Source organism: Cyanistes caeruleus, chromosome 1 (genome assembly GCF_971803275.1).
Source record: "Cyanistes caeruleus chromosome 1, bCyaCae1.hap1.1, whole genome shotgun sequence".
Taxonomy (NCBI): Eukaryota; Metazoa; Chordata; class Aves; order Passeriformes; family Paridae; genus Cyanistes; species Cyanistes caeruleus.
This window is the reverse complement of record NC_141701.1, coordinates 110,304,502-110,329,853: the sequence shown is the minus strand read 5'-3', so window position 1 is coordinate 110,329,853 and position 25,352 is coordinate 110,304,502. Positions and strand designations below refer to the sequence as shown.

At 42.2% G+C, this 25,352-nt stretch overlaps 1 long non-coding RNA gene across 1 annotated transcript; it reads right to left on the bottom strand.

Annotated features, from left to right (window-relative positions):
* Positions 1–6,980: 6,980 nt before the first annotated feature.
* Positions 6,981–22,048, bottom strand: LOC111923956 (uncharacterized). Its single transcript, XR_002861364.2, has 3 exons — positions 21,923–22,048; positions 10,260–10,343; positions 6,981–7,185 (listed from the first exon to the last, which is right to left on the bottom strand). It is a non-coding gene; the product is annotated as an uncharacterized LOC111923956 (long non-coding RNA).
* Positions 22,049–25,352: the final 3,304 nt, after the last annotated feature.

Here is a 25,352-nt window from a genome sequence, read left to right as displayed (position 1 = left end):
TCAATTGATCAACATTTGCAAGAAATCCTGAATTATATTCCAAATTTTGTTTTTCACGGAGCTCAGAAGATCTTTTCCCTATCTTCCTCTTCCAGATCAGGGATATGCCAGTCTCGCAGTTCTACTGGTTAATAAAGATCTGAAAGCATAGCTGTTACTGAGAGGCTTACATGTGTTTCACATACCAGCAAATATGCCTGAAAAGTGAGAACCTGAAAGGACATAAAGCAGATTTCTGTAGACAGTACTGCCTTATGCTGATTTTCAGAGAAACATGGTGGATTTTAAGGGGTTTTTTTTCCCCTCCATAAATCAAAGAGGTATAGAAAGGGTAATTCTTTCCTCTTCTTCTCCACAGCAGACTGTGCTTTTGAAGGTCTTCCAGAGTACTTGCTAAGTAATAGTTTTATTTATTTATTTATTTATTTATTTATGTATTTTAAAGGTTTAAATAATAATAAACACTAAAAAAGTGTTTATTACCTACCTGTTCGGGTCTTTGGAGGGCAATAATATATATCATTTTGGGAGGTGTAATTATATGGTTACAAATCCAGCATGTTGTGTGGCTGGATTGGTGTAGGTAGACATTATAAAATGCTTCCAGAAAATGTTTTGATAGTGGCAAGAAAAGAGATGGAATTGATGAACCAGGTTTTCCCAGGCCAGATTGTTCAGCTCTAGCCCCTCAGAATCTGTCTCCACTGTAGGTCTAATTCAAGTGAGCAGCAGACCCAGCCAGAGCCTGTGCAGCCGTGCTGCAGGGCTGCATTGGAGTGCCATCACCCATCTCCATCCTAGTGCACCTTCCTGTGGGAGAGGAGGGCAGGAAAACAGAGGTGGAGGAACTGCGCAAGCGCTTTGGTTATCATTTGTGTTTGGTGTCAGAGCTGCTGTGGGTATACCCCACAGTTCTCAGCCATACACTAACCCCAAGCTGTTCTGTCATTTATTTCCAAAGAATCTCAGGCCATAACTGGAAAGCCCTCATTTTAAATGTTTTTCTTGCAAAATGGCGCTCCCCATGTTGCCGCTGTGACTGTTGACAGCAGAGGGATTTATTTATAACCCGGCCTAGTGCAGTGCAGAGGAAACACTTGGATGAGATGGTCTGTATTTGTTGTCACATTTGGGCATAGCATCCAGCTAGGGATCCTCAGGGATCAGAGAAACACAGAATATGCTCAGTTGGAAGGGACCCACAAGGATCATCAAGTCCAACTCCTGTCCCCACACAGAACACCTTAACAATCCCACCATGTACCTCAGAGCGTTGTCCAAACACTCCTTGGTCTCTGGCAGGCTTGGGGACATGACCACTGCCCTGGGGAGTCTCTTTGGTGTCCAAGCACCCTCTGGAGTTGTTGGGCCCTCAGTAGTGACAAGATTGTCCACAGAGAGACTAACACCAGTGTTCCTGGCAATTCTAACTTATCAACATCTGGCTGTGATGGTCCTTTAGCTGTATGCAGGGTTTGAACCCAAAGGCATGTGTGGCTCTTCCCACTCTGATCTGTTTTCTGCAAACCTATAAGGGAAGTTGGAGGATCACAGCCTTTGCCTCAGTATCTTCTTCCCCCTGAAAGCCCCTGTCCAGAAATGCTGGATTAAAACAGCCCAGGTGAGGAGCTCCCCAGCTTCTGGACTATGGACAACTCTTTACTTAACCCCATTTGTGGCCTGACCTCTCTTTGCTGTCAGATCTGCTTTCACTTTTCATTTCCTCCCGAACATGACCCTGATATTTACAATTTCACAAGTGTAACTTCAGGAAATTTAGAGATTAGCAGTCTTGATGGAGAAGTGTGTAACTTCAGCAGAGAGGGAACATATCCCAAACAGCCTGAGGAAATCTCTTTCTTCCTTACAGTTCCTTGTCTTGCAGGTGTGACATCCCATCTCATGTTCATCCAGGAGCATGTTCTCACCAGCCAATCCTTTTTTTCTATATGTTGTTACTATTCACATATCAATAAAGCTTCTGAATTAATATATTCATAAAAAATGGACTTTTCACAGTGTTTCTTATATACTATTTTCACTAAGCACAAGGTCAGATTGTATTTCACCAAAAGCACTTTAAAACCACATTTGGTTTTCAGTTCTTGAAACCATGAGTTTCCCAGCATTTTCTCTCCTACCAAAGCAAATTTTGATAATTGAGAGTCTTCTTGCTTGACACAGACCTCCAAACACCATTTATGTTGGATAACTGGCCTTTGAGCCACACGTACACAGATGTCTCATCTTTCAACATTTAGCCTGAACCAGGGCAACAGGCAAACGGGGGATCATCTCCTCTCCTCATCAGTCTTCTTGTCACAGCTTGCTGCCCTGTGGATAGGTTACAACCCAGATACATCCACCATGCCCCAGGCAGTGCCCCAATCTCATGAGACATCTATGAACCATTTGCAGAGCCGAAGTGAATCCATTTTATCCTATATGTATATGTGTTATCCAGCCTACCCAGGGTGAATTTTAACTGGTGCATAAGCGCTGTGTAATCGTTGTTTTGTGTGCTATTTCAGCATGTTTTATAAAGATACCGCCCTCTGCATAGCTGGGGTGTTCCTCCATTTGTATGGTAATGAATTGGTATGAAGGGGGCCTTTTCTGCTCTGCTCCTTGCCCGGCCCTGGTCCCTCTGATAGCAACAGCAGAGCCTCTAATGAAGGTAGGGGAGATGAGGACAAAGAGCCCTGCCATACCTATTCAGGGAGAAATCTGCATCTGAAAGTGCCTGCTGGAAATGGGCACCGTGCCAAACAGCAGGGAGAAGGGGGACGCTCTGGAATATAAAGGAGGGCATACTATTATCTTTCTCTGTCTTTAAGTCACTTGCTATTCGTTATTAAAAAAAAAAAAAAAAAAAGGAAACAAACAAAGGGATCAGTTTGATTTAGCAGCTGTGCGTTTTATATCCATATCCCAGCAAATGCAACGCCTCCTCTCCCACCAACCTGCCTGCTGCTACTCTTCTATTACTGCAAGCATTCTCTTCTTCCAGGTCTCCACAACCATTCTCCTGTCCCATCTCTCTGTAAGAGTCTCTACCAACAGCTGATGAATGTGCTGGGCTTGTAGTTGCCCCAGGATGCAGCAGTCCTGGTTGTCCCTTCTGTGAGCACACAGGTGACTTAAGCACTCATTTTCAGGGATCACTTTCTTCTGGGGAGTGTAGCTTATGCAGTTAAGCACAGCTCAGGTCACAGCAACCACCATTGCTCAGCAGCCTTTGCTATTCCAGTTGAATGGGTTCTGTTTTGCAGTTCTGCCTCTACCCATAGTAGTTCTGCACCTACCCTGCTTCTCTCTCGTGGGGAAGGTACCACGGTCTTTCCCACTATAGTCCCTCAGCATGCCCTGCTGCCTCCAAGAAACGAAAGCTTCCTCCAAGAGACCATGGCAGCTTTCTGGTCCTGATGTTTAATGGCATCCCCTGCTGAACACAGGTCAAAACACACAGCTCACATCAGAAGAGAAAGCAGGTAGCAGATCAGCAGCAGTGGCAGCAGGTTCATCTGCACTTACATTCATGGGGACAAACTGCAGCAGGAGCCTGGATGACAGGTAGGAATGGCATACCCAGCCAGCATCAGTGGATAGCATAATGCTGGAACAAAAGCCTGTGGTTTCCCTCCCCCTACACCCCTTTAGGTAGCTAGGCTAGGCAACAGGCCTCCCTCTGGGAAAAAAAAAATTAAAGGATTATATGTAGGCCTAGAGTGAAAGAGTTGAACTGGGAAAGACCATCTTCCCCCAGCAACCCGTAAATCATGCTGATTTACAGAACAACCCGGTGTTCTGCATGGTGGGAAGAAGTCTTCAGGCCCCTCAGTGCAAGTTTGATAACAGTGTTTGAATCACATGCCAGGGGACTGGGGCTGCTATCTAAATCTCAGCTTCCCCAGTGCCAGAAGCACCCCAGCTGAGGCTCATCCAGAATTCATCTGCAAGGACTAAGAGAAGGAGCAGTGATTGACACAGCATCTCCCATGCAAAATCGCCCTCAACCCCCTCTAGCATTTTCATAACCAAATACACACCTTGTTTTGCACTGTAAAGAGCATGGGAATGAAATGTGATAATGAGACATAACGAGATGCATGTATGAGACAAGCTGTGGACAGGCAGTGAACATAAAAAGAGACATGTGCATGTGCAATGTGCACATACGGGAGAAGTGGCAGATAGGCACTTTCTTATAATCTGGCAACAATAATCATGACAATAACAGAGTTCTGTTTTAATTTTCCATCCTCTGTGCACTTTTGTGTCTCTGGAGAAAAGAAGCAAATGACCAAATTGCAATGAGCAAATGACCAAGAGCAAATGAGGCTTTCTATTCAGATTCTTGTAACTAGAGTACAGTGAGCCCTGTCAAAAATGTCCACTAATATCCACTTATATGATCAGGCAAGTTTATTTCATCTGTCTTCCTGCCCCTTGTAATCTGTATTTTTTTCTTTATTAAGTAGGAGAATGATGCATGGAAAGCCTACAAGAATGCATTTTACAGAGAATACTGGATAATATCAATTTGGAATTCCCTTTCCATAATCTATGGCACACCTAGTGCTAAAAGCTGCTTCCACTTTATCAGGAATCAGAACCAATGCCAGACTTGCCTCTGTTTCTTACACTTGCAAAATTAATACCAGTAAGCTTCATCTCAGAAAGGACTTCGAGAGATTGTCTGGCAGATATTTTCATATGATAAATAATAGAGGGAAAACAATACTGTCTGGACAGCGTACCAGCCGAAAAAGAGGCAATATTGGTTCACAAAACTCTTTTCTAATTATTGACATACTGCAACTACACAGTACGAGAGGCAAAAAACCAGTTATAATCTATCCATGTCCTCCTCTTTTTGCGCTGTTCCCGGTACTAATTTCAGCAGAAGAGCATTCTGGACTAAATTCTGCTGGCTTTTGTACTTAAAGGAACTCAAAATGCACAGGTTTTCTGATTTTTTTGCAGCAATACTTTTGTCCTGCTGCTTTTTTGTGAGGCCAGGGATGCGCAGCAACAGCCCTTTAGCTGAAACCTGTTGTAAACTCAACCAACAGTAGCAGATGCAGAAACAGATTTCCCTTGGGAAATAATGTCAAGTCAGTCTGACAGCTGTAGTGGCAAGTACTAGCAATGTTCATTGCCCTTGTAAATCTTGGGGATAAACACCCCTAACATGTCAATGACTAATGGTGGAGACTGAGTAGAGGGTAAGTGTTGTAGTACACAGCTCCCATTGTGCAAAAACGTCAGTGAATGACCATTTATATTGGGCAGGGTGTAAATTGCCTGTGCTGTGTCACAGAGCTCTGGGCAGGCAGTGCTGGGGTGGGTACAGAGGCTTCTATGTGAACATATCATGATGCTCAGTGTTCATTGGCTCTTTTACTCCCTTGTATTTGTTGCTGTCCAGGTGAATGCTTCCTCTTATTGAAGCAGAAATTGTTTATGCATAGTGGAGTGCCAAGAGCCGTGCAAACATTAAAATGTGGATATGATTCATTCCTGCTGATGGAAGCAAACCCATGGCATAAGAGAAGGAAATTATTCTGTTTCTTTCCACCATGGCATGGATGTCTCTATAACAGGCTTGAGGGATTTCTAGTCTGGCTTTGCTCCCTATTGGAAAGAACATTCCCTGCTACAGCCTTGCAGGAGAAGTTGGGCTGGCTGCACATCCTCTTCTGGGCTGAGACATGTGCCTGTCTCATGAAAATGAAGCCTCCCTCTAGGCAAGTTTTTCCTCTCAGCAAACCTTCTGGATACCATCTTTTTGCCCTTTTTGTATTAGAGGCAAGGAAATTACTGATGGGACATCAACAACTAAGGAATTTCATTGGCAAAACCATCAACCCGCTTTTCATTGTTAGTTTTTACTCATGCCTGGATCATCTTGCAGTGGTTTCTATGACAACAGAAAAATTATTTCTTAACATAAATCAAGTTTGTCAGACTTATACTTGTGCATTGCACTTGCTGAAGGCTAGAAAAGCAATTCTGAGACCGAAAGCAGACAAACTGATCGGCTTTATGAAAATGGAGCTACCAAGGATCTAAAACAGAAAAGATTCCTTGTTTTCTAGGGAATTTCTAGGGAAATTTCCTCTTAGTATTGCATTGTTGTTTTTCTTTTATATTTTGAGAAAGAAAAGCATGGGAATAGAGAATATCAGAAGTAATACACTTAAATTTTAAATGCAGACACTTTGGGACAAATCAACTGTCTTTCTAAGAAAAGAAGTGTGAATATTCAGTACAGAAGCAACATAGAAAAAAGAAGAAAAGAGAAGGTTCATAGGAGCTCCTTTTAATAAAATGTAAAGGGGTTTCTGAAAATCACATTCTGTGCCTGTTTGATGCACAGGTAATGATAAAAGCTTTAGGTAACCTGGTCCCCAGAATGTGAAATCATCAGTTTACCTTTTACTTTCACCTTGTTTCTCATCCTGTCCTCTGGCATCTGTCTGTTAGCCCCCAAAAGTATAGTTAGCTTAGAACTGGCAGATTGCAAAGACTGTTTTGCAGGCAGTTCATCCCTGTGCCACGTGTTTCTGCTGCACAGCAATTAGCCTTTTAAAATAGTCTGAATTTTTTTACAGACTGAGTGATGAATGGTAGCACCCCATATCTGTTTACTGTAGAATGATCATAATTTTTGGTTATGGCAAAACCCTTCCAGAAGGTTAGTGCAGTTTGTAGTATTGGTATAGGCTGTTGGTCCTAGGCAGTGGGTTACCCTTTCTAATCTAAATTTGGTGGTTAACAGTATGTTTCAATTGAGCTGTCTCTGACCAAGGGGGTATCCTGTTCATCCTGTGGAAGAGAACAAACTCCACCCCTGGATAAGGAGAATGGGCTACAGTGTGAGTATGGACAAGCATATTGCCTTCTGTCCATAGCACAGCTCCTGTTTGTCTCAGAGAGCTTCATAGAATGAACAAAGGCAAAGCCTCACCATTTGCTACAGATTGTTTATTATTCCTTCACTCTTTTAGTATTTGATTCAGTGAAACTCAGTAGGAGTGATTTCCCTTCTTCCCATCTTCCTTTCTCTCTTTCTGCTCTACTTCCTTCTTGGCATCTCCCCTTTCTTCATCCTTCTCCTTCCAGCAATTCCAGGCCCAGCTTCAACTGCATCTTGGCTTCATTTCTATTCCTCTCCATCTGCTAAAATGTATTCATGTATTATGTATCAAATGTTGACATTTATAATGTTGTCAATAAGGTTTTGAGTCAAAGCCTGAATAGAAACAAGGAAATTGGGCAGCGTTTATAACTCATCAGTATAATTTCAGACTATTTTTGGACTGAAGAAAGGAAACATTGCACACTTTGGACCTACTAGGAAGATTTCCTGAAAAACCATGATAAATATGAGCAATTTTTGTACTTTAATGGAAGTATAAATGCCAAAGAATATGATGATTCCCTATGATTAACTCGTGAATCAAGGTGACCCAGTGCTTCAAGAATCCTTTATCAAAGTAAACATATGCCACTACAGTGGAGTAAATGTGCTGTCCTTTTGGAACATACACATACACACATATGCATGACTGCGAGTGGGGTTGTGGTCATAAAGCTGCAATTCCCCAGCAGTTTAGTACCTGATCTAAAATGGAGCTGCCCTTCCTTACATGGTCTCTCCATTCTTCTCTTCTCTTCTCTTCTCTTCTCTTCTCTTCTCTTCTCTTCTCTTCTCTTCTCTTCTCTTCTCTTCTCTTCTCTTCTCTTCTCTTCTCTTCTCTTCTGTTCTCTTCTCTTCTCTTCTCTTCTCTTCTCTTCTCTTCTCTTCTCTTCTCTTCTCTTCTCTTCTCTTCTCTTCTCTTCTCTTCTCTTCTCCACACAAAGAGCCAGTTAAGGGGGAGAAACAAGCAAATCATTTCAGGAGGTGTGCAGAGGGGAAAAGAAGCATTTCCTTCCAGTTTAGCTCTCTGACTCACTGCAGGTTTAGGTATGGGTTTTGCCAGTGTGAGGCAGAGGTGAAAATCCAGTCAGCAGTGCTGTTGGGCAGAGGGGCAGGTAGTCAAGAGGTAACAGCAGCCTTGGTCAGCTTAGACTTTGACAGAGCTGCAGATTCAAGTGGGGATTTTGCAAATCTCAGGCATGATTTTGCTGCATCCATAAAAGTACGAGAGGCGTGTCAAACTTGCTTCAGAAGCTTTGTGGCATCAGGGATGCTTAAATTTATAGCCCTGTTTTTCATTTCTTGACCCTGATGTATTGATTGCTACTCTTCCTCCAAGCTGTTTGCTATGCATCACACTTTGACTATAGGAGAGGTCTCAGACAGCTCTGGATATCTGGATAAGAAAAATTTCTCCTGTTCTACAGATTAATTTGATTTATGTTTATGGGATGCCTATATCTGACTGTTTGGATATGAACACCATATACACCAGAATAATCTGATTGCAAGTTCCATAGGTCTTCTAATTACAAGATGCTACAATCAGATGGAGGCAAAATATGAAATAGGATCAGGTACAGCACCAGTCAATGCTTATTTTTGCCAAAATGCAATTTTTTTTTTCTATTTCACCTAATAAAATGTTTAGCACTTAAAAGAAATGGAACAAAATATGATAGAAATCCTTAGGTGTGATTTCCTCTTGGTAAAAACAACTGCAAGAAACTGAAATTCAGTTTTTCATTAACATGATAAAACAAAGAAAGAAGTAGGCAGGTAGACTAACAAGTACATGGCTGAATCTGGAAGGAGCAGAAGTGAAAAGAGGTTATAAGAGAGAAGAGGAAAAAAAATGGTTTTCTGAATGCCTCAGTTAGTCAAAGCCCTGAACAAATGCCCAGCTAGGTGAACTGTGTCCCCTTTACTCTCTGATCTTGGTTTGCAAATGATTCAGGACATTCACTGATCCAGCACACCAACTTGCCAATCAGTTATTAGGGAATCACAGCTTTTCCTTTTTGCATTCCATCCTCGCTTCTACTTCATTCAGTTCACCTCTCAGTGGTGTATTTGCAAGTGTGAAAGAAGCAGCAGTGAAATGCAGAAGAGCTCTCTCTCCCTCTCTCTCTGTATGGCCCTTCTGCCACCCTGCCTTTGTGTATAAATGTTTTCTCTTGTGTTTGGTTCTTGATGCTCCTGGTCTTTTAAAATATATCTCATTTTCTCTAATCATTTTACAAACACAGACTCAACCAAAGGACACCCTCCAGGGCAGAAAAAGTTCTGCTTTATTTGCTCTTAGAGGTCACCTACCCTGAATATTCACAATTTATTTTAAAATTGTTGTTTATCCATTCTAAGTGGTTCAACCCATACATAATATCTTAAAAAAAAAAAAAAAAAAAAAAAGACCTGGCCTTGAAACATTCTGAGCATCACCCAAGAATTGCTGAGCACTTCCCACTTGAATGAGAACCGAAGGCTCAAAGTAACCCCCTGTGCTGTGCCTTAACTCTTTTGGCAGAACAGGATTGTGAGGCTTCACACTGATGCTTCTGATTCCCACCTTTCCTGTTTGCTAGGGTGACAGGTACCAACCAGTACCTGTGGTTGCATTTCTTCAGGTGTGTCTCAAAGAGAGAAGAGCTCAGCAGCACTTTTTCATACTTAGAGCAACCTCTTGTAGCTATCCAGTCAAAGGAAAGTAGATGTGGGAATATTTGCAAGAAAATTCAGTAGATGAACACAAGCCTTTTTGGAAGAACGTGTTTTGTATCAATCACAAAGAGTTTTCTGTTCAAATGTGTCATTCTGGTGTATGTGACATCCATAACTTTTCATCCAGTACAGGATGATCCTGTGCCATCACAGGGTGATCCCTGTCTGCCCTAAAATGGAAGGCAGGCCTCCTTCTCTCAGGAGGTGAATTCCAAAATGGAGCCAACCTACATGTGACTTACAGGAAGTAGTGCATTATTTAGTTTCCCTTTATTATTTATAGTCACCAGGACCCATTAAAGCCGTGAAGCTGCACAAATGTTTGCCAAGCTGGAGCTGTATTCTTTTAACTCATAGTGCACCTGGCAACACAATCCAACATCTCATAATAGACACTTGATGGTATTGTCAGGGGGGAAAAAAGTGATGATGTGAAGTGATTTCAAAAGGAATTAGAAGTGTTCAGTCATGAAGCCAATATTTAGCAAGGGAAAAGTGACAGTCTATAGAGAACACAAAATACATTTTCAGAGGATAGTGAATGGAGAAGGATATAAGAAAGCTTTGCCAGATGGCAGAACCAACAAATGAGAAAATAAACTGTACCACTCACCAGAACACATCATCTAATGGGCTGTAATCTCAGCTAGGTAGGATGGAATAACTCCATTAAAATCGATGAACTCAGCAAGTCCAGCTGGGGACATGGAGAAAGATGAGTCTTTAGCAAGCCTTTTTGTTTAAGCCACACTTTGGTACTTTCTATGCTGTTTGTTTTCCTCTTGTAACACACTAAGGGCCAAATTTATTTTCCAAGGCTGTCCAGCACCCAACCCTATGAGCATCATTGGTGTTCCTGTCAGAACCAGCCCATGGAGAAGTGCAGCAGATTGGAGCAAGATGCCCATGCTGGGCAATGGTAACAAATGGTAGCCAGACAGGAACAGAGTAGAGCCTCAAAACAGCCCTCTGAGCTGGCCTGGCCTCACCAGGACTGGCAGGGCCAGGGGTGCTTGGGCAGGCTGTGCTCCCAGGGAGACGTCACGCCTCATCTCCTCTGCAGACCAGCTGCTTCTGCTCCTCCATTATTTTCAGAGGAGCCAGGAACAGGCAATTACAAACCTGGCCAATCTGTTGCCCCATTATGTCCCTTGATCTGCCCTCTCGATGTCTGATGGAGTAGTGAAGTCAGACACAGGGCACTCTGCATTCAAAGCATGTGAGCAATTTTAAAACAAAAGCAAAGCTTTTGACAAGAAAGAACTTCAAGGGAGCTAAAAATTTTATTCTATGGCATGTAAAACACATGCTTGTGATGAAATGACCTAGTCATATGCAACATACAACTTGCAGAAAAACACCAGTGCTAAGCACAGAGCAATTCAAAGGGAAACAAGTCTCCTGAGAGTTTTTGCAGGTTTTGCTTATATATTCCTTTGGCAGCATGAATGCAAGAGAGGAAAGCCACCTGATTTGTTTTTCCCTTCAACTTATTTTCCTAGCCCTCTGCAAGTCAGAACCCACCACAGACAAAATTCTGGAGCAAAGATCAGCTACGTCAGACCTCCTTGGCTCAGAAAGCTCACTGTTCTCAAAATGAGCCACTCTTCTTATTCCCTCCCTCAGATTGCAAATGACATTTATTCAGATTTTCTCTCTATCTTTTACCCATCATCAAATGACCTTTAACTGTGTGGGCAACACCAGATAAATATGACCTTGACATATTATGGGTTAAGAGGAAAAGCCTAGAAGAAAAGCAAGGGTTGATGTAAGTACACTGACAAGCAGCCCATGTACTCATCAAACAATCTCAGGCAAGTCTCCTGAGATGTTTATCAAGTTAAATGCTCAGTTCCTTTCCTTATTTTCCCATTTTTCCTGTTGCCTTTGGATTTACTGCCAATCCAGAGTAGTTGTTGTGGTAAATAGGAGTACTTTGGAACCACGTGCTGGCTCTTCTGGCTGACTTTTCCAGAACTGTTCCATTCCTGAGCACTGCAGTACAGGAGCAAAGCATTATGAATTGAAGCTTAATGAGTCCATTGTTCAACCCCTCTCTAGATACAAGACGTTCTAATTTATGAAAAATATGGCACAGTTGCTGAGTTTTTTTGGCATAGTGAGGGCCTCTCTCTGGTCCTCCTCACCATGATTATAACCATAAGAACACAGATATTAAGGACCTGTTACTTTTCTAACATTTTTCTGCAACACCCTCAAAAGTCACCAGGAGCATCTATTTTCCAATGAAAAGTCACTTCTTGTGACTGTCAGTAGTGAACCAATGAATTGTTTCTCTGGCTTGGCAGTGAAAAGAGACACAGGAATAACTTTGAAAGCAATTTTAGGTATTTTTTCCATACTTTTGAGGGCAGTATAGACGTGTGTCCTAAATATTCTCTTCAGGGTAGCTATGCCCATCTGTGCTGGAATGGCTAAAGCAGTACAGCTTGTGGGCACAAGCAGTCATTAACCTCAGAGAGGATACAAAAGAAGAGCCTGTGATGGCAAGTTGTACCTGGAACCTCCTGCCACCTGCCTGTTCCTCCTGCACCAGAAGGAACCTCGAGAGAAGGACAGAAGGCATCTGGGTTTCAATAAGTCTCTCTTATGTCACTGTGGAAGTCCTTTTTCAGAGCCTGTAGAGAAGAATAGACTTGAACAGGCTGTGCAGCTCTCCTTTCTCACTCCAGAGGTACCTGGGGACCTCATCAAAACTGGGAAGTTTGAGAACAAACCGTGGTACAAGTGATTTTGAAAAGCTCCAGGCAAGGCAGACTCTTGCAATGTACTCCCTTTTCTCTGTGTTCTCTACATGTGCATTTATCTTGTGGTACAGGCTGGAATTATAAATCTTAGTCAGAAAGGTAGTCTTCTGAATGAAAATCAGTCCTGAGACTAAGGGGGAAAAGGTTGGCATCCTCTACTTACTCAATGGTCAGTGATAGGTATCTTCCAAAAGCCTTTCAGCTCACCAAGCTTACACTCCTTTTTTAGGATGTCTTAATTGTCCCCAGTGATGGACAGGTCTCCAGGCTATAGAAATAAACTGTGTCAATGTTTGTGTATATTCTTGGTACCTAGAAGATTAAATTTGGGTAAAATGAATGTTCTCCTACATGATAAGATTTTGTTAGCACTTTAAACTTGATCACCACAGATTGCACCCAGCTTAGTCACTGTAACCCCTCATTTGGTATTGCCCCATTTTTGGGCATTGCCTTTCTCCAATGACGTTGAAAGAAGCCTAAGATTGGCCATTTTAGATTACAGAAGTCAAAACCTGTCTTTCCTTTCTCTCCTTCAAATGACCAGGGCTGTCAAACCTTGTGTTGGAGATAGCATTTTAACCCCAAAATAGTTTTCATTTTTTATTTAAACATACATTTCTTTGCCTTCTCTCAAGCTACCTGTATATCAGATTTTGGCAATCATGACATGAAAAGAGCTGTGTGAGACTTGGACTAGAAGAAGTTGCTGTGCCACAAGAGAACTCATGAATGTCTCAGGGACAAGTCAAGCTCCTTGGAGGTAACTGGGTTCACCATTTCTACTAGAACATGGTTAGACAGGAGTGGGTGTTACCAGCACTTGGAGCCAGATTTGTGATACATATTTAGTTGCATGACCCCCAGGCTTCATTTGCCACTGTGAGGTACCCTATCCATGCCTACATTATTTGTGAGTTTAATCTTTATAGCCTAATTTCCAACGATAGCTGTCTCCTCCTGCCCCAGTGACTAAAATTGTACTTTGGGGGATTTACTTCCTGTGAATTCTTAAATAACTGCTCTATTGACTACACAAGGGGGAAATATTGCTGCTGTATGTAAGAGATGCAGGATTGGACTCTTGAGGGTTGAGATTCTCCTGGCTGTGATCATCTTCCCTGTTTGGTCAGCTCCAACAAATTGAAGACAAGCACAGCATCAGCACCCAGTACACGATTACATTTCTGACACGTTGCATCTTGCTGGGCTATCTCTTCTTAAATCAGAACCTGTTTTCACTCTTACAATTTCATAGAGCATGACATGCTTGAAAACCTTGAATAGAATGCATTTCTTTAAAATTTGACTAATAGCTTTTCTTCCACAGTGAGCTCATGTCTTTTTGCTTTGTTTTATGGTCAGTTGACTTCCATTTCACACATACACATATTTTATGAAGTGGATTCATACAGATGAGATCTCTGAATTATTAATTTACTTTTAATAATTTCCTTATATGAGTTCTCAGAAAAAGAGTTGGCTGTTTGTAAATAGACATTTTGCAGATATAGAACTTCTTCTTGTACATAAACATAGTCAAGTATATACTTTTATGCTTTTCATTTGAAAAGCAGTAGAGTTGGTGGCTGCTGAGGAAGAGTTTAATTTACATACTTTGTCACCTCTGGGCTTTGTTAATCTCTGTGACTGTAGGTTTGCAAAATAAGATGTATAAATTTGTTTACCAGACATAACATAAGGCCCTGCACAAAGGAAAAACTGGGTTCTGTTCCTCCTGAGTTAGGTACTTGGAGTGAAACTGTGGGAAAAACTCTATTTTTAATTTCTTCAGCCATCTAAGACAACAGGGCTTCAAGGCTTAGCTACATTATCTTCTATTTCCCAAGGTTCTCTGTTAACTCTGGGAAATGGACACCTGCTGGGAATTTTCTGTATAATTCCTGGTCAGATGGTTGGCCCCTTCATGCTCCACTTATGTCTGAAATCCCTTTTTCTGTCTACAGTGCAATTGGGTTTCCCAACATGGACTGTCCATTTTTAAGACTACACTTTGCAGCACAAAACCTGGGCATTCTTGTAGGAAAATGTTCATGATAATATAAAGGTACTTAAAGAGAGCTGTGTCTCTCCAGAGTTTCTCTGCCATATCTATCAGAAACCAAATTTCTTAAGGAGGGTGAGAAGGGAATTTGCATTCCCAAAGTTCAATCAAAGAAAAAAGCCCTGCTCATGCTGCCTCATTAGCCTGGCATTGGTTTGTGGACCGAGTACCAGCAGGGCCCATGTTTGTTCAGGGGAGCTGTGACTGATTATCAACAATGATGAGCCTGATCACTGCTAAGGCCTGAAGAGACCTGCAAGGGGATTAACACTGGAGGACAGAAAATGCTTTTGGCACAAATGATCTCATTAGAGTATTTATTGGTGTAAAGAAGAAAAATTTGAAGGTGTCAGTTATATTCCAAGGAAAACCCCTTTGTGACAGGATGCTTCAAAAGCACAAGACCTTTAATGTATTTACTCTGTTAAGGATATTCAGGACCAATGCATTAAATGTGGTGGTGAAAACAAATAAGGAGATTTGAAAAAAAGAAAAGGAGAAGTAAGAGCCAAGCTTAGATTTCATGTGTGTTAGAAGCTGTGCCAGTTGACTCAAAAAATTGTAACATCAGTTAAAGGGATTCTGAGCTTGTTTGCAGAAGGATACACTTTCAACAGACTTGCAGAAATATGAAATATTATAGTGACATTAAGACCACTTGATTACACCTCACTGTATCAATATGACTTTTCATGAAGTATTTGTTAGAATGTCCAGAAATCTGCTGAAAAACAGGGTTCAAATATTTCCTCTCACTATTAGGCCACTATGACTGAAAAAAAAAAAAGAAGAAAAAACAAGAGGAAGCAAATCAAATCACAGTATTCTGTGCAGTTTAGCAGAGTAGCCAAAAGGACATCTGACAAGTAGCAGAAGTTCAGTCATGGGTTCCTTTGTCTCTTAATCAAAGGGAAAAAACAATGGGAAGAGAGTTAGTTTTTTTGTACTTTGCACTCGAAAGGAGACCTGATACTGATCTTCTGTAAATCTAATCTCCAAAGAGACCTGCACAGAAGTTATAGGCACTGAGCACTTAAAAACTCTAAATCCTGCAGGACAATTAAGATGCCTGATTTCATCACAGGTGAGAGAGCCAGTCTGTCAGCACTACAATCAGCAGTATGTAAGTGCCAAAACAATAGTCTCTGGGAAGCCATCCCTGATCATGGACATAGTCAGAGATACCTCAGGAGGTAGGAACATTGCAGCTGACTCAACAGCTTGACGCTTTCTTCAAGTTCCAGCAGGGACTTCAGAAGGTAAAGTCCTGGGTACATTTGGGTTAGGGTTAGGGTTAAAACACTGCTAAGAGTGTGGTTCTACTCTAAAGGAAAACCCTAAGGAAACATAACAGAAGAGCAGTATTTCATGGAAACATCCCACCTAACATTGAGAAAATGGTATGGAGCACCATGACTGAACGCTAGAATTGTCAGTGTTACAACCTTAACTCTGTCCCTTGGTCCATCACAGTACCAGTCTGGCAGGGCATACTTTAGGCAGGCTGAAAGGAAATTTCAAACAGTCTGTAGCTTTCATTATTGCATATTTAACCTATTTCTCCCAGCATTTCTGAAGTCCCTCCAAAGCCAGTGGTCTTTTGTGTGTCCCATCCCATCATAGTTTTCCCCTCCCTCCCAACTGCCTAAAGCAAGGCTCTTTCTTTTCTGATAACTCTTCCCTGTGGAGTCTGAGGGAGAAGAAATTCTTCTCCTTCTCTGTAAATCCCCCATTTACTCTGAGAAAGACTTATCAAATTTGCTATCATCTAAGCATTGCCTGGTTCAGGTGATCCCTGAAGACTATGGGAGGTGACAGTTTAGAGAACAACCATAGCTCTACCATCATACCTGGATTATATCTTTTACCTGCTCCAACAGGCAGCAGGAACGTGACACAAATGTTCTCTTTTCACTGTTGTTAAATTGTGGCCAAGAAAGCTACAACTGCAAGTTCATCAGTTTAATCAATATAAACAGTAATCATAAGAAAATTTCCTCAGGTTAAATGAGAAATATTTTCATTTCAAATGACGACCTTCAACCAGTACTTCAACCATGATGTGCTGGTTGCACATCATTTTGTCATATTTTAATTCTCATTTATAACTGGGTTGTATTTTTTGGTAAAGAAAAAAAAAAACAACAGAATATAAAATTCTCCAGTTTTTGGTGGTGAATATTTTGCTGTATGGCTCACAACATTGGAACATACAACTATCCTACCTGAGCAGAAAAACTATTTCCAGTTCCTCATCATCCATTAATAATATTGTTGCTAACCAATACCCAAGTACTGTATCACAAACTGCGCTGATTTTTACTCCTTGCAGACTGCAGATCCCCATTACATGGGTAAAAAAAAAGGGGGTTATGTAGGTGACTGTCTCCATTAATTAAGCTATTCAAATCCAATTAGCTTTTTCTAGAGGGTACTTTATCTCATTACAGTTCTCTTAACTTAAACAATAAAACAAACAAGCAGAAACTACAAACGCAATCTCGCTGTTCCCCGTGTCACGATCAGTTAATGTCCTGCTCGCCAGAAAGTGAGCAGTGATGCTAACACATCCAGTCAGGCATGCTCTTGCCTTCATCTAAGATGGGGAGCAACTCTGATGTTCATTAGAGACACTCATCACTGACACAAGAGAACGGCAACTCACACCACAGCAGCAGTGGCCCACCATGGTCCTCATATTCCAGCAGCAGGAAGCTTTTGGATGTAACTTGCCTTTGTAGGCAATCCCAAGCCTGGCTACTGCATTTAAAGCTGAGGCCAAAGTTCTGTTCTTGATTCAAAAGGCACTGTCTGTATGCTGAGAGCGTAGCACGTGTGAGGATTTCCAGGACTAAGGCTCAACATGGTTGTTTCTCACACAGGATTTCACCCAGTCATGTGGAAGTGAAATGCTACCACACACCAAGTTGTTTTGCCATCTGGACACTGCAGGAAGCATTTTGCTTCTCCTAAACAGACTGAGATCATCTTTCCTCATTAGCTAGGTCATTCAATGGCTAGCTATCGTGCCGTGTTATAACATGCACACTCCAATACCTAATCACTTCAGACCAAAAGCCTCCAAAATACAAAAATAAGGACAGATCCACAATTTTACATTTCTTTGCTGAAAGATACCCCAAACTCATGTTCAGTGCTACTTGGCAGTGTGAATGAGCTCCATTCAGGTCTTTTACTCAGCAGTGGCAGTGATTGGCAGCTCTAAGAGAAATACCCAGATGTTCCTGTTCATTTCTTGCCACCTTGCAGGACTCTGGCAGCTGATTGTAATCCAAGCGAGGACTCATAAAACCAGAAAGAGGGGGTAATAAAGGCCATATATGCTGGGAAACCCATGAGAACAGGGAACAAGCTGTTCTGTCAGTGACTCAGAAGCAACCTCCTCCCTTAGGAGTCATTTTATGGTTTTTTTGTAAGAGGGCAGAACTTGAATTAATGAGAGACTTGCTGGATATAAGTGATAATATTCTATTTGGGAACTTGCATAGTCAAGAAAAACAATCTAAAAAATCTCTGAGTGCTCATAAAAATGGGTAGAACTAGAACAATGTAGGCAAGTTGGATCTCTAAACCCTTTGGCCCATAGCAGGTGCAATTGCTGGCATGCAGGTAGAACTCAGTAGCTGCCAGGGATGAAGCAAACTGAGAATTGGTTTCAACACTGAACATCACCAACAAGCCTGAGAGAGAAAAGAAAAATGCTGAAATAGTTCTAAATTAGTGGATTTCAAAACACTTGTCATTGATATCAAAAAGGACAATTTGGCACAAAACTCCTTCCTTCCTCAGTCTCTGAGGCAAAACCTTTGTGTCTGCAGTGCTGTTTTGTACCATATCAGATTCTGCAGCAGTGCAAAACTGCATGTGTTGACCCTTCCTTTTGTCCTGCCCTTCTTCCACAAGTGGTGAAATTGCAAACTATGGATAAACAGCAATTCAGAGATCAGCTCTCTGTAATCCTAGTTTCCTTCAGTGCATGTACTCAGAAGGGACAGCATCATAGACCTTGTTATTTTATCAGATGACCTGGGCAGAAGCACAGCAGAGTGCTGTGGAGGGCATCACTGGAGGTAAATATGGGGAAATAGGACAAAAATTCTGTAAGAATTCACTATCTATTTGTTCTGCTTTTGACAGAGCAACGTGTTTGTGCAAGACAACACTTGCAGCAAACTTCAGACTTATAATGCTGGTGAGCCCTAACAGCTCACCAATAACAATAACAGCCCTAGCAATTTCCCTGTATGGTTCAACAGGTTTTGTTTCAGAAACTAGAGGAAGTATTACAATTATTACTATGATTAATGGATGGTGTTCTATTGCCCATTTCCTAGATGTGTTGTAGCTAATTTTAGCCAATGTGCATCAACCCTTTGTGGAGTCATAAAGTTATTTGTTGTGAAAACACATCAATCTCTAAGGAATGTACAGTGCTACAAGATGGGCACAAAAACTTAAGATGCTTGAGACAGAGTCTCAGTGTCAATAACATGTCCATGCAAAACATACCTAGAAACCAGTACGGGCAACATTTGAGAGAGCTGAGTTGGTCAGCTCTACAGAGCCCAAAATAATCATCCGAGGAGGAGAGCAGAAATAACATGCATCAGACATGCAGTCATTTTGGCTGAGTCCTGAATCCTTCCTCCATTCCAAAGACAACTTTGTAGATGACTAAATGACAGGTTTGCTTCTGGAATGCAGCATTTACTACTGATTTGAAGGGATGGTGCCACAATTGATAAACTTGACAACTGCTATTTAGCTGGCCCCTCAGGGAGATTGTGACCCTGGGGGAAGATGGTCTTTCTTGATACTTAAGATTAGGTTGAACTCCTGGGTGATGCTACAGAGGTTGCCTCCTAAGCATGTGATGGTGTTACAGTCACCAACAAACAGGAGTTTCTGGCTGATCTCTTCAGTGACCCTTGCATGATCTCAGTTGCTGTGGATAAACCAGTGACCACTGTCACCATTTGTAAGTCTGAGGAGGACAAGGCCCGATGACTGAAGACAGCGGGGTTGAAAAAGGGAACAACTACATGGTCCTGTATTAATTCTGGAAACCCTTGACATTTGTGTTCCTAAACCATATCCTGTGTGAATGCTGGCATGATTCTTGCAGATGCTCAGACTAAAATTAACCACTACAGCCACCAATTGTTATGAATATCAACAGTAGCATAATCTGAGCCACACGGTTTAACCCATAACTTGCCTCTACTAAACTGATCCAGGCAGTCATTCCTGTAAGGTAGAAGCATAGTAGGAGAGATCTGAGTGGATAGTGACTTTCTTCTCTAGCTGATATACACTGAGGTGAGAAAGCAATCAGACACAAGATTTCTAATCAAGTCCCCAGTTAGGGTAACATAAATGGGTGCCAAGCAATCTGTGTCTCCTGTTCTTTGTCTAACTTCAGGTTTTGCATCAGTATTGTCCCAAGTCAAGGTGAGAGTCATCTCATCTGACATCAGAAGTCTCCATCTGAGCTGGCCTTTATCATCAATGAAGTAGGTACTTGTAGGCATGAGTCATCCGCCCTCTTTGAAACGTCTGCATTGGGCTCAGATGACTCACTGCTCTTCCCATTTACTACACAGTTATGCCTAGTAAAGTGGGCCTCTCAAACTGGAAATAGCCCAGTTTCAAGTAAAGTGCAAATATCATAGAAATACCTCCTGTCCCTGGCTTCTATATAGCCAGCTGATAGCCATCCAGGGAACTATATTTTTATTGATGTTTTACAGTCACGTGTTGCTGCTATCTTTTAAATTATATTTCTACAGCCACCTTCTACTCCCAATGAGTGACTACTAAGAGACCAAAGAACACAAAGAGTGGACACAGCAAAGAGAGAAACTAAGACATACAACTAATTCTGCCAGCTGTATGAAAAAAAAAAAAAAAGATTGCCCATAGGATTTTTTCACTCCTGTCTCTTTTCTTTAAAAAAAATAAAAAGTAGTTACTTATGACAGCAAAAGAGACTTCTCCAACAGAGTGAACTTAGTGGGCACTGTCCATTTAAATTAAATTTTTCTAATCAAATAGTTAACTTCATCAAGCAGCCAAAATCAATGCTTTGTATTAGACACGGACTCAAACTCATTAAGGCTTTATTATTCAAGCATGCACCTCCCTTCAGCTTTTATCTTCCCTCAAGGGTTTTCATAGTAAAGCAGGCTTTTTTTTTTTAATTAGCCCTTCTGCCCTGGAGTCTTCTATTTGATTTTCCAGTATCCAGGGAAGTATTGTTTTTTTCAACTACTCAATCCTTGAATAGAAAATTTTGCCTCTTAGTTCTACATTATCAGTGATAATAAAACTTCATGGAAGACATTTTGATAATGCAGAGACAGAAGTGCACAAAGGCAAAGCGACACTTCAAAGGAGCATTAGCTCTGATATTGGAATCTCATTTATCTAACTCACTCCTAAAGGACAAGTTAGCAATTCACGAGGGTGCAGTTTGCACGCACACATGAAGTGGCATGAAAGGCCTTTCACTTCAGCAGAGCTGCCTGATCCCAGTGCCCTTGAGCTTGTGGAGCTTTATGAATGCTGTTGTTGTATTTTTATTTTTCCTCAGCTTTCTTTATTTTCATATGGAGAACCAACTGCTTGCATAGCTGTTTCTGCATGTCCTGTGTGGGACCCATTTGAAATGGTTGTATAAGGGTTATGGTTATTGTACAAGGTATAATCTGCAGGTTTGCTGCTTTCCCATGTATGCTGAGCAGCTTGTGTCTGCTCACCAGCCCATGACTATCCATCCAGATACACGTCTCAGTGTCAAGGATGCTGTGCCTTTGCTGCTTAACCGTGGTGTATCTCATCAACAGGATAACCAATGCACACATAGCAGGGCGTTATTAATCAATGTTTGTGTATTCAGTGGGGATGACTATATGTCTTATCCACTGGAAATACCACATGCACCTATTCAAGAACTATAATTTTATTAATAAGGGCATTAGAGCATGTTGTCCAAGGCATTCCTCAAAGCTCAATCCACATGCTGGACCAGATTGCTGTCACTGACTGGTGAGCCTGTAGGGTGGGTACCACCCTGTAGGAGCACCAGTGAATCTCGAGTTGCTCACAGGGGCTCATCCCAGTGTCATCAAGAGAGAAGGACTCATCTGTTGTAGCAGCCAGGGCTCCCAGAAGACAAAGAGGTCTAAAACTGCTGTCATCTTTTCTATTATTTCCATCCTTTGCACAATGCGTGCCAGCCTTGAGTGCCAAGGCAGACAATCCACATCTGTGGCACAAAACAACCTGAGCTGGGTCAGACAGACACACCCCTGGTAAATTTCCATTCTGGCAGGTAGCTAATGCATCTGTCTCCTTCCCTTTACCAAAGGCTTACACTTACCTTACTTCCATGCTTGAAAATTGCCAACATCTCCTTACCTTGCTGAAAAACTGGGATGTCAAAACTGAGACCAAGAAGCGAAAGCTTTCAGCAAGAGACAAGCTCAGGAGACAGTGTGACTGGGAACAAGATATTTGGTGAAGTTTTATCTCAGTTATTTTCAAACTAACCATCGTCACATGAAGAAAACTCAATGTGAGCTGTCAGCAAATTGTTCTCCAAAGCACAAGACAGTTTCAGGCAGTAACTTTGAAAGGAAACTGTTCTCCTTTTAGTGGAAGAAATGTCTACAAGCAGACATTTAAATGTCTATGCAAATTAATTCATTCAGTGATCATTTTTCTCTTGCTAATGAGTTTATCCATATTCTCCCAAAATCCCCAAGGCCTGGGGTATTTAAGGTTGTGCACTGTTTTGGGGAAAACCACAACAATAGCAGATGAAAAATGGAATTTTTAGAATAGTGTCAAAGAACTGAAATTGGCCTGAAATGGCTGTCAGACTGAAAATTTTTGCCTCACTTTCTTGGTCCAATCAGTTCAAGTCAGTTTCAAAGTCAGTTGCTTCTTAGTGTAAGCTTGTCAGAAGCAAGTCCCAGCCCAGCACAGAGGGCTCTGAACTGTGCATGAATTTTCATACGTACTCTGTATGTTTTCATATTTAAATAGGGTTGCCACAGAATTTATGATCCATCCTGCCAGGACTTTCCCAACAAAAGAAGACTTAAGGCAGAGCTTAGCACCATCCTACTCCCCACATGGGTTTGGAGATAGTTTTCTTCATTCTGCATCACCAGCATGAGAGATAATTTCCTCTACAGTTGTGCACGCTTCTCTGCCTTGCATTCCTGTAGGATCCACACATGAAGAGAGAGGGCTGGCAGCCGGTGGCTGGCTTTGCTGTGCCTCATGTGTACTTACTTCTCTTTGTTCTTCTGTCTTTTTGTTCTCAATTTTTCCATGGGTGTCAGTTTAGCAGTGGATTTTGGTATGTTGCCCTATCTGAACCTGTGTGATTTTGCTGAGCACAGTAAGCCAAGTCAGGCTAGCTCTTGCTCTTCTGGAAAGTTCTGTACCATACTGGACAGTAACTAGAAGTCTCCAGACTGTAGTGTCCCTTGTGCTTGTTCCAGCCTGTGATGGGGATTCCCAGCGCCTCTGACTTGACACATTACTTGGATGTGTAAGAACTTCTAATCCTGGCTGCTTCTTGTCGTTAATCACAGATCCTTGGTACCTTAAGGAGCCCATGGGGACACAGGTTTCATAAATGTGTGACCCAAGGATTTCATGTGCTCCCTGTTCAGAAGGTGGCTGGCTGGAAAACTGAAGAATATGCTGCTTTTAAAATGCATGCCATGAATAGCATTTTTAATACAGAACATTAGCTTGGAACATTGCTAGCTGACTGAAAAGGAAGCTTCTTTTTTAGCCAGACCATGATTAAGACCATGCCAAATATACCAGCTATGCCTGGTATCAAAAACAAATACTTAGCTCTCAGGAAATCTTTAGATCATTAGCATATCTAAAAGTGCCTCAGGAAACAGGAATGCTTCAGGCCTTTAGTATGCACCTAGTCTACCCTTCTGCTCCATGGTAGAATCAATTAGATGCAAACTAAATTTTTGACAAGAGTTTTTTTAAGTCTGCTCTTAGAAACCTTTAGCGACAGAGACTCAATAACACCCCAGTGTCTCACAATGCCCACAGTTAGGAAACTTAATTCTCTGGTCTAAGTCTCCCTTGCTGAAACTTAAGTTCAATTTTCTTTGTCCTGCCTGTGGTGGAAGGACCATTCCCTGCCCATCAGCAACAGCATGTTTGAAGGCTGCAGTCCTCATTCTAAATCTTCTGTTTTCCTTTCTGGTCTTACTGAGCACTATCCATTTGTACAGTCTTTTCTTATTGGTAGTGTTATTTAGATACTCCTACTCCCCTGGGTCATTGCTTTCCTTTGAATACTGAAATACATCAAGTGCTTTTGTTTTGGTGTGCTGGTAGATGCCAAATACAGGTCGCCAGCAGAGCTGTGGTGCTCCCAGTGTCTTATGGATAACACTTACCCAAGTGAACCAAGTGTCTCCCACACATTTTCACCACAGTGTGTTATCATCCATGCATGTTAAATTGGAAACTGTCACCCTGAGGTCTTTCTGCAGAGCTTCTGGTGGCTAGGAACACCAAGAGCTACAGAAGTAAAATGGCTCGAGCAGTGCCCTCCAGATCAGAGGCAGGCGTGGGAAAAGGCAAGAGGAGGTTGGTTTTAGAGAACTGTGTGAAAAGCAGCGAAAGAACAGGATGTGGGAAAGCAAGTGTCAAGGGTTCACAGGGAAGTCCTCATCAGAGTTGCAGCCAGTTCCCAAACCACTCTCCTGCATTCCAGCCCATCTTGGAGTTTTCTCTGTTTGGTCCAGAGAAACCAAAGCACTCACAACCTTAAAGAGGTCCATGAGGTGGTGAAGGCCATTCAATATCAAATTCAGATACACACCTGGAGTCCTCCATGAGGGTTATTCTGCTGTGCCAGAACAGAGTTCAGAAGTGAAACCAGCCAGCAAAGAGAACACTCAGGGCTGTAAGGGTGTGCCAGGCTCACTCACAGTCTTCACAGCACTGTGGCTCGTCTGTGCTGAGCGCAGCCCCCTCCCTCGCTCCCATCTCTGACAGCAATGGGTCATGGGGGTACAGTGCTGCATTCAGAGAGGTCACAGCACAGCGTGGTGACAGCACCAATGCAGGGTCAGAGCACAGGAAGGGTGACTGATGCAAGCAAGGGTGGGGAGTGAGAACACAGAACCTGCAAAGTTCTGAACATACTATGCTCTCTTGTCACCAATTTTCATTTGCATTGAGAAGGCAGCTTTTTTTTCTAATCATTGCCAGCACAGAGCATATTTCCTGGCTATTTTGAGTAGTCCAGTTAAGTAAGATGTTCACATTGAAAGCTATATTGCTTGGAAATGAGGAAGTCTGTGCTTGAAGAAAGCCACCTTTTTGTTTTTCCTTGATGCCCTATTGTTTGTCAGGCACTGACAATGCTCGATGCCATGTGCGCAGCATCCATGCCTGGAAGGAAGGCGTACTCCGGTGAAGAGCGGCACAAGGCTGTCATCCTGGCTGCAGAGAAACAAAAGCTCCAGGAGGCACTGCTGTCAGGAACAGAGGGGACAGAGGGCCTCGCAGCTGTCACCCTCCGAGTGAAGCTCCCTATTCACTCACCTCCTGCCATCCATGCTGATCTCGGCTCCAGATATTCCCCCCTCCCTCTACTTGTCACTCATGAGCCCCCAGGGATGCTAGTGCCACACCCTCTCCCCTGCAGCAGCAACAAGAAACTCTGTTCTGAACCCGGTTTAGTAGGAAGCCTCACAGCAATAATTAGAAAAGATTCAGGATTTGGTTGGGGTTTTGTTGTCTGTCTTGTTGTGGGTCTGCAGCAATGAGCCAGCTCCCGTGCCCCCAGCAT